Source organism: Dasypus novemcinctus, chromosome 9, assembly GCF_030445035.2.
Source record: "Dasypus novemcinctus isolate mDasNov1 chromosome 9, mDasNov1.1.hap2, whole genome shotgun sequence".
NCBI lineage: Eukaryota > Metazoa > Chordata > Mammalia > Cingulata > Dasypodidae > Dasypus > Dasypus novemcinctus.
In genome coordinates, this window is record NC_080681.1 from 52,338,475 (window position 1) to 52,347,214 (window position 8,740).

At 39.0% G+C, this 8,740-nt stretch overlaps 1 non-coding gene across 1 annotated transcript; it reads left to right on the forward strand.

Moving 5' to 3' along the window:
• The first annotated feature begins 1,551 nt into the window (after nucleotides 1-1,551).
• On the forward strand, nucleotides 1,552-1,692 carry LOC111763567 (U4 spliceosomal RNA). The gene has a single exon (XR_002796413.1). It is a non-coding gene; the product is annotated as a U4 spliceosomal RNA (small nuclear RNA).
• Nucleotides 1,693-8,740: the final 7,048 nt, after the last annotated feature.

Consider the following 8,740-nt stretch of genomic DNA (forward strand, 5'->3'; position numbering starts at 1 on the left):
ACCAAGCAATTCTCATAGTTATGGCACACAGTCTCCTGATATAAATAGAATTAAAATGCAGACTCCCATAACTTATCCAATTTCATCCTGCACACATATTAATTTAATATATTCATATTCAACACAGAGTAATTTATTAAGGTTTTAATTGGATTTCAATTTTTCCCATCCAAAGATTTTAAATGAATTCCAGATATTATAAAACTCTTCTTGTCATCCACTACATAAATTATGCTTCTATAGGAGACTGTGACTGGAAGATCCATAAGAAAATATGTTATGGGAAAGTCATTCTTTTATTTTCTGAGCCAAAATAGGCTGTTTTTTTCCTAGAAATCTTTGCACTGTTACAATTTTCACCTAGGAACTTTTTGATATCCAAGGTCATGTGTCTGTCCATGTTCATGTGTGTGTCTGTATCTACCTCTGTGTCGATGTATATTGGTGGCTGTGCTCTTTGAGGTGGGTATTTGTGAGAATATACTGACATTTGGTTTAAACTTCTTTTCCTTATATTTTGGATAGTCAAGCATTCCAAAATGTCATCCGCTTCGCATTCCCAAATCTTGAGCTTACTGCTCTTTCAAACCTTTACACATTTCTAATTCAGAATTCATCATTATCCTTGACTATACTGATGTTTATCTGGGATGAACTCCAAGTCAAGTTATGGATGATTTAAAACTGAATTTTTAATATTATGTATTTCTTCCTTCAGTAACATTCCCCTGTAACTTCATCTCAGCTCAACCCTTTCTATTGGAAGTTCTCATCTTTTCTCAACTTTTTTTCAAGTGAAAAAAGAAAAAAATGAGATGTTTTCAATAAAAAGAGAAAAGATGTGAAATTAATGTCCTTCACCTAATTTTCCTTACCTATAAAAATGTAGCTTTTAACCAGATTTGATTTTCTTAAAAAATTTCCCCCTAAGATTTTTTAAAAGACATAATCACTTGAGAGTAAATATGGCTGGAAGCACTGGCATGTAGTTTGAATTTGGTTTGTGTTGGATTTCTCCAAGGCTATTGAAGCCTCCATTATTAATTGAGTCTGATATTTCTTAACCATGTTTCCCAGAGTTTGTTTTCTTTTTACTGTGAGGTTTTTCCGCATATGTGTTTCTCTACACCCTTCTTAGATTTCACCTCTGTGTGAGGTTTGGTTACATGCTGTCCTAAACTATTAGAGTGGAAATTTAGTATTTGAAACGTATCCCTGGTGGATCTGATGGGAACACCCACAGGAGGGAATGGAACAGTTGGCCTCATTATGCAGTTTGTTTTGCCCGAACCATTTTTCTCTAATAGTCTGGCACTCGCTAACCCTCTGGAAAGAGCTGAGATTTTTGGTCAATGCCAATCCCTCCCAGGAATCTCCCCCAAACCTCACTTTTTGTATTCATGTCTGAGTATTGTAGAAAAGGTAGAACAATGTCATGCAATCCAAAAAAGATGAGAGGTCCCAGGGGGAATCCCAGGAATACACTCTTACACTGGAAGTCCAACAAATAAAAGGCCTTGTTATCATGTCCAGCTATGTCAAATGTGTGAGAGCTTTGTGCAGTGGCAGTATTGTAGCCAATGAGGTTTATCCGAGTTGTGATTATTGCTTATTGAACACTTTTCCCAAAACCCTGCCATGACACCTTGAAATACAGTTGGCATTGACAATTTTTCACAGTCTCTACAAAGACTGAAAAAAAGAAAAGAAAAAAGTGTGAGAGTTTCTCACAGCATATCTGTGTTAGGCTTGGGTGGACAACCTGAGTGTGTAAAGGAACACTAGGGGGTAGAAAAGTCATTATTCCTTTTCGAGATCAACCAGTATAAAGCAACAGTGGTCTTAGGAATCTGAACATCTTTGTCCATTTGTTCATTTAACAAACATTTGTAAGCCTAGGTGATACGTTTGGGAAGCAGAGAATTACTTCCTTCTGTATTCAACACCTTCAAAAGCTCCTGTTTATCAGTAACATCTAAGTTTCAGAGCTGGTATATTTATAGGCCTGTTGACATTCCTTTCCACAATTATTGCCCATTATTCTTTTACACCACGGGTCTGCAAACTTTGTCAGTAAAGAGTCAGATAGTAAAAGCTTTAGTGTTTGTGGGCTATTAGGTCTCTGTCACTGCTGAGCGCTGCCACTGTAGCATGAAAGCAGCCATAGACATAAACAAGTGGGTTGTGGCTGTGTTCCAATAAAACTTTATTTATGGACATTGAAATGTAAATCTCATATAATTTTCATTGTCTGGAAATATTCTTCTTTTCTTTTTTTTCCCCAACCATTTAAAAATGTGCAAATCATTCTTGATTCTCTGGCTGTATAAAAACAATCTGCAGACCAGATTTGGCCCCCTGGCAGTAATTTCCTGACCCCTATCTTGCCCTTTGCACTCACTATACAGCCAGATTTCACCAGCCTTCAAGCCTGTTTTGTCCCTTGATGTCTCTTCTGACTATTTGCATCTAGTATACTTTCCCCCTCCTTGAATCCTAGCAATTACTGTTTACACAATTCTTTTGGGAATTAATCCCATCTGCGATGGTTAGGATAAAAGTCAACTCAGCCAGGTAATTGTGCCCAGTTGTTTGGTCAAGCAAGCACTGGGCTAATTGTAGTTACATCTACAATCAACCAGGGAGATTGCCATCAGCAATGAGTGACATTTTTCCAATCAGTTGAATGCCTTAAAAGGGGAAGTGATATCAACACCCATTTGGCTGACTAATACAGAATCTTTGTACCAGAGAGTGGGGTCATGCTTTTGCCATTACCAAAATGCTTCAACAGTTTTATAAATGGGTAAGGGGTATTTTTTTTGGAGGAATTGTGAGATGTTTGATGGAAAAGGCCTAGATTGCTTTGAAGAAACTGTTGGTAGTAATATGTATATTTTTGATAAGGCCTTAGAAGGAAATAATTGTGAAATGTTTGATAAAAAAGGTCTAGAGGGCTTTGAAGAATCTGTTGGTAAGAATATGGACACTAACAAGAATTTTTTGAGGCCTTAGAAGTAAATGATGAAACTATTATTGGAAACTGAAGGAAAGGCAATCCATGTTTTAAAGTTGAAGAGAATTTAGTATGATATCCTGATGATATATGGAAGGCAGAATTTGAAAATGGCAAGCCTGGACATTTAGCTGAAGAACTTTCCAAAGTAAGCTCAAAAAATGCAGCTTGACTTCTCCTTGCAGCTTATAGCAAAATGCTAGATGAGAGAGATAAGCTGAGAACTGTATTGTTGGGCACAAAGAAAACAGAAACTGATTCTGAAAATTCCAAGCCTCTGGAAACCAGGTCTCCAGATGATAGTGTACCATTTGAGGAATTAACTAAACTTGCAACTTTTAAGTCAGGATTGAAAATGCAGTTTTCCAGGAAGGACTTGTGGAAAATCTTATTGTCTGATGACTTGGACCCCTGCTTCCTGCATCCTAAACCAGCAGGCTTTTGGAGAGAGCTTTTTAGTCAGCCTGGACTAAAAGGGACATGTAGGGGAAAGATGGTAGGGAAAACAGCTTTAGGAGGAACATCATGGAAACTGAGATAATGGAATTGAGACATCTCCTTGGGCCAAGAGAGGAACCCCACCCATGTGTACAGAGTGGGTGAGTTTGCCCCAGCAGTTGAAAAGGGTGGATTTTCCTGCCTGTTGTTCAGGGGGCATTTTGCCGCCACAGGTTACAGAGATGGTGGAACACATTCCCAAAGGGTTAGGGAGGGTAAATTTGACAACCCATAGGTCTGAGAAGGGTGGGCCTATCCCCATGGATTAGGGAAGTCCAGGTTGGCAACCCGTTCTCTGAGAGTGTTGGGCCAGTATGCCAAAATTTAGGGAGGATGTTGCCTTCACTTCACTGTGTGAAGGGGGTTAAGACTCTATCCCAGAGATCAGGGAAGGTGTGGCTATCACCCCTATGTTCTTGGAGGGTGAGGTCTGGAGCTCATTCACCCCAGATGCTTGATGAGGGCGGAACCAAGAAAATGATGCTGGGCAAGTCTGTGGAAAGGGTGGGTCCCCATGAGGCAAAGGGAGAAGAAACCATCATCTTAAGAATGACTCTCAGACTTTGAAATCTAATGACGTGTGTCCTGCAGGTTTACTGAACTGTAGGGCACCCATGTTTCCCTCCAGATTTCTCCTTATGATAGTGCAAATGTTTGTCTGTCCCTTTGTATATTGGAATCAGATAAATGGTTTTGTAAGTTTCAGAGGCCTAGAGCCAGACAGGACTTTGCCCCAAGAAAAACTGTATTTCTTTAAACTGATGGTGATATGATTTTGTCCTTAGCATTGTCACTGATTAAAGTGTTTTCTGGCTATTGTAATGTCTTTTTGGAATTCAAAGGTTGGAGTTTGTCAGTTTGGTATTGTTTATGAATTCAAAAAATAGATACTGGGTTGTGTTTGTAAACTGGTCTTTTCCTCTAGGTGTATTAGATTGTATTAGAGGTTTCACTTTTACGACATTAAATCAAGATTAGGGCTTTTATTTGACCACATCATTTGGATGACTTGATTGGAGTACCGCCCCCCCCCCAGTGGGCTATATAAACAGATGTTCAATCAAAGACAGGGAAGTAAATATACAGAGAAGGAGAACACAGAGAGTTTCGTTTTGGATACTGGAGCCCCAGAAAGAGAGCCAAGCCATTCACCTAATAGTTTGCGCTGAAGAGACCAGAACCCTAACAGCTGAGAAAGCCCAGAAGGAAATGAGACCCGGGGAAAGAGACAGCCTTTTGCTAGCCTACGGCTTAGATCAGAGGAGCTGGGACCATGGAGTTTTAGGAGGAAGAGGAAGGCTGAGCCCTCACAGTGACCGGCAGCCATCTTGCTCCAACACATGGCAATAGACTTTGGTGAGAGAAGTAACTTACTCCTTATGGCCTTGTGACTATAACTACCCTTTATAAAAGCCAACAGATTTCTGGTATTCTGTATCAGTACCCCTTTGGCTGACTAATACACCACCCTAACTGGTGGTATACTTCCAGTATTAACTTGAACCATTACCTAAATCTTTATTCTGCCTTTATTTTGAATTTTACTTCCCAAACAGATTGTAAGCTTCCTGACTGATTTTGTTCTTTATATCCTTCACTTCTCTGTGCTCCAACAAGAAAATACATCCATGTAAGTGCTGAATAATTGCTGATTAATTTGATCTGATTTCATTCAATTCTGAAGAGATAACTAAGAATGCCAGGTGAGAAGATGTTAGCAATCACAAGTTTATAAAATCCTACTATTTAAATGCAACCCAAAGATTTTAAGTAAAGAATTTTAGGTATATTAGTAATTCTTTCACCACACATAATTTTCTCACATCATCTTGTATTCTCTACAACACATATATCAGATATCTGTATTTTTTATTTTTAATCAACATGGTGATTACTTGAATTAGATGGATTTTCAGTCCTGTTCAATGACAAGAGTGGCCTATAATTGCCCCTATGGATATTCTCAGTTGATTGAGAAATCAGTGATGCTTTTCTTCAAAGTGGAAGCTATCTTATTTCCATCATGATTTTTTTTAAAATCATAATTTATAGTATTTCTAATCAGTCGTGTCATGTTTATCTGATATTTATTCTACTTAAAAATGACTCACTGTCGTACACTGTGATTATTTTTAGTTCCATTTCATCTTTATTTTCATTAAAATGGAATGAATGTAATCTTATAAATAAACCTTGTTTTGTCTAAAAGCTGAAGAGGTCTGGATTTCCAAAATCATCAAATATTTAAATAACCGAGTTTGCAGTTTTTACTGACATCTTTATAATTAAGAATTAATAAGAATTTGTGTATAAATCATAGCATGTTCCAAATAAGATTAGTCTTCCCTTCCAAGTAGTGAATTTAGCAGTATTTAGGACAAACACTGCATGATTTGAACATTAGAAAAATGAATGTCTCCTTCTTCTGTCATCAACTTACATTTTAAATGAGCTACTTATAGTATTCCCCATTCTGGAGTTGCAATAAAATTTTGCCATTCAACCATGCACAGTGCTGATGCGTGCAAGGAGTGCCCTGCCACGCAAGGGTGTCCCGCACGTAGGGGAGCCCCACGCACAAGGAGTGTGCCCCGTAAGGAGAGCCGCCCAGCATGAAAGAAAGTGCAGCCTGCCCAGGAATGGCACCGCACACACGGAGAACTGGCACAAGATGACGCAATAACAACAAAAAAAAGAAACACAGATTCCCATGCCGCTGACAACAACAGAAGCAGACAAAGAAGATGCAGCAAATAGACACAGAGAACAGACAACTGGGGTGGGGGGAGAAGGGGAGAGAAATAAATAAATCTTTAAAAAAAAATTTTGCCATTCAAAAATGTGAAAAATAATGAACTACCTCTCTCCCTATAAATGAGCCTCTCTGTATTTTCAACAAAAGGCTATTATAGCCATTAGACCAACTCCAAATTTTTAAAAACTTAACGTTTGTCTGAACAGTATAAAGTTTAGTACCTATGCCCTACTCCTTTCTTTGAGATATTTTTTTCTTTATACGATTTTTCATTTTCTTATCACCCATTTAACTTCTTCCATCTCTTATAATAGCCATTATCTCTTTTCTTTTAAGGAAACTTTTCAGTTTAAATTTAACAAGAAAATTAAAGTCCACGGGGATGTTTAACCTTAAGAAAGTACTAGTTTGGGTCAAGTATTTATCTTAATAAAATGAAATACTCAAGGCAATTGACAAGATTTGTGAAGGCTCTGAGATTTTACTTTACATGCGAATTAACAAGTTACCTTCCACATTCTTATGGAGGTGGGTTAAAACCACAAGACTCCCAGATCAGAGACATAGAACTGTCTATTACAGCAGTTACTCACAGAGTATCAGCATTCACACCCATTCCCCAAGCCCCAATTCCTATGAAGAAATACGAAGAAGACCACATCCTGCACCCATCTTGGGTTGTGTTATGAGAGGAGAACTCTGAGCTTTAGGGAGCCCAAATATTTTACAATGGGCAGTAGGTACATCATCCCTTTGCTGCAGCGGGAACCATTATCTCTGTTTTTCAAGGTTGGTCACTACATAAACATTCTTGAAAAGATAGTAGGCACAAAGACACTCTGTGCCTGTCTTTGCAAATCATACTGATACTTTAGAGAACCTTTGAGAATTATGTCCTACCAGTAATCATATTCACTGTACATGCCATTATGAATATTGACTGATACAATGTCTTGTATCAATGCTTAACAAATTTAGGCAACTAAGTAGGAAGTGTTCAGTAGTGTTCACTGAGTGAATGTGAGCTGCCTCAAATAATTTAATAAGCAGAATTCGTAAAAATAATTATAATAAAGAATTCCAAAGTATACTCAAGGTTCATAATATTTATTTCTCCTCCAGCCCCAGACATCACAGCATCATATTCCATCAAAACTCTTCTATGCTTTAGAAATGAAACATTTACCCACTGATTCAAAAAATGTTGTTTTATTTTCTTTCCATTTTCTTCTGCTACACCCAAACACCCACACCCACACCCACATATACACACACATACATCCTACCTTTCTCTTGGCCAGAAATTAGATAAAATATTCCTAAAGATTTACCTATATAGACAATGGAGGTTGAATTACTGGTGAGTAACTGATGCGTTGTTAAATGCTCAAGATGCTTATATACCCCAGTATTTTTTCCCTTTTAAATTAGCCTTTCAATTTTTCTTATTCTCAACAAACCCAGTAATTCACTTATTAAGCCCAGGAAGGACCCGGAGAAAGTAAGAAGTAGGAAGACCCTTTATTTTCAGGACTGCAGCATCTATTTTTTAATGATAGGAAGCAGTCACACAGATACTGTCTAGTGCCCAAATCTTCATAGGGTCTTATGTAGGCATCTGAATTAACTCTCTGTTTTTATTTTTTATTTTTTCAAAGATTTATTTTTATTTATTTAATTCCCCTACCCTCCTCCGATTCTCTGTTTTCTGTGTCTTTTTGCTGCATCTTGTTTCTTTGTCCGCTTCTGTTGTCGTCAGCGGCACGGGAAGTGTGGGCGGCGCCATTCCTCGGCAGGCTGCTCCCTCCTTCGCGCTGGGCGGCTCTCCTTATGGGCGCACTCCTTGCGCGTGGGGCTCCCCTACGCGGGGGACACCCCTGTGTGGCACGGCACTCCTTGCGCGCATCAGCACTGCGCATGGGCCAGCTCCACACGGGTCAAGGAGGCCCGGGGCTTGAACCGCAGACCTCCCATGTGGTAGACCGACGCCCTAACCACTGGGCCAAAGTCCGTTTCCCTCTGTTTTTAAACAAGACGGTGCTAACCTGTTTCAGGAAGGAGAGAATCCATCATATTTGACAAGGAAATTTTACAACATTTCTTAGGAATCCTCTTCAGAATCCTCCTTTATGTGAAACCTGAAATTTCCCTGGCAACAAATGAAAGCTCTTTCATTATAGAGTCCTATCCTATTCCAGTCTTTCTGGCCCTGCATTCCACTCATATTCTCCACATGCCCACTTCGGAGTCCATGTGTGTCTATGTGTTCAGTGCACTGGGCCCTGACGTGTGTGTATCTGACAGTGAGCCTGGTGAGAGACATAAACACTTGCCGTATTTACCTTTAATGGTAAACTTCTTCTCTCAGTGGTCTCTTGTCTGCAGCCAGAGAAGGAAGTGACATCACTGTGGTGTGCTGTGGGATCAGCTGAAGGGTAATTTCTAGGAGGCATGCCTAATTTAAAGACAAA